We start from the raw sequence: 1,630 nt of genomic DNA on the forward strand, positions 1-1,630 counted from the left end.
CAGGCCATGTGGTCTGAGTATAGTTCTGGAGAGTTTAGAATGGGCGGGGGTATGGAGATTTGGGCAGGGGTATGGAGATTTTCCTGAAACCTGGAATTTCAGTAGTGGGGAGGGTCTCCAGGTGTAACAAGGACCCAACTTCCCTGGATATAGGAAACTCAAGCCGGCCCAATCAGTGTCATTTGGGGTATTTGCAATGCCATTCTATTGATCAGGTGCAGCAAAGTCCTTCATTCCAGACTCTTGATGTTAGCTGGATAGGGGCAGATGTATCTCTGACTGCTTCATGCTGATTTAATGGGCATAGATGGGGGTGAGTCTGCAACAGGAGAGTGGTTGCCACCTGATCTTTTGAAATGGTGATCTTTTTGCAATGGTGCAATAAATCTTCGGAAAGATTTTATAATACAAGGCAGGAATACAGCTCCCAGGCAAAGAAGGAGTGATGGTCCTATAAAGCATAATAACCAAGGGAGGAGGCTATTTGGGGTGAGAAATATGCAGCTGCCTCCTAGAGGTCTACAATTGGAGAGCTGCTCCTGCTAGGGTGTCAGTCTGATCTTGAATTTGGGATCATTGTAGAGATATTTCATACAAACTTTCTCCTAAGGAGGAGGATATTGTTGTTGTGAAGTGCTGTCGAGCCTGTATAGGGACCCTGTATATGGTTTCCGAGGGGCAGCTGGTGAGCTTGAACTGCCAACCCCACAGTTCACATGACATTGCAGTCCGGCACATTAACTACCAGGGATGAGGATAGAGACTGAATTTCCTGTTGCTCCAGTTTCTAAGCCTGCTGCTATTCCTAGGCTGACAAGTAGGGGGATAAGTTGCAATGCATGTGTTTTGGCTCAAGAGGGTACTTATTGAGACTAATATAGGTTGATCTGCAAAAACAGGTTACGGGTGGTGATATGTATGCTAGAGTTCATGCACCAGTCCAATTAGTAGGAAGGCACATGTAAAGGTTTTTTTCTGCATAGGGAAAATACTCCTTGGTGAGAGTTAGTTACATCCTTGGATCTGGAAAGTTAAGAAATGTTGGGGCCTGTCCACAAGTGCTGCTCTTTCCCACATGCTGACAGGGAAGTTGCTAAGTGAGTTGCTGCTAAAAGTTGTAGGAAGATGGAGTAGGCAAGGCTGGAGTTGTGCCTGCTGCTAGTGCTAACTTGTGGGTTTGAGTATGCAGAAACACCAGAGTGTTATTAATGGGTAACATGTGACAGTCTCTCCTGACTTGGGGGACATGTTGAATGGTGGGTAATCAGTGGATGTGGGGTGTCTGGAGTCACAGTACTGTGAAGTGGCTGTAGATCCTACTGGTGGTGTAATATGAGAGGAGTGAGAAAACCTGAGGAAGTGACTGAGGGGAAGCGATTGTACAGGGATAGTTTGAGGCTACAAACTTTAGGGGCTCCTGTTGTGGAGCTATAGGAGTTTACACATGTGGGTGGTGGGAGTTTTAGGGTTTATGTGCTAGGAGTTTGAAAGTTCCTACAGCAGAGTCCAATAAAAAAGTGGGTCAGATAATACACAAGACAGGGTGGGATGTTAGATCTTGGGCCTTTCCTATTGGTCCTGTGGTGGGTATTGTAGGGTACCAGATGGGGTTGGATGAATGTTTGGATAC

The sequence above is a fragment of the Chrysochloris asiatica genome, unplaced genomic scaffold (assembly GCF_000296735.1).
Source record: "Chrysochloris asiatica unplaced genomic scaffold, ChrAsi1.0 scaffold00571, whole genome shotgun sequence".
Taxonomy (NCBI): domain Eukaryota; kingdom Metazoa; phylum Chordata; class Mammalia; order Afrosoricida; family Chrysochloridae; genus Chrysochloris; species Chrysochloris asiatica.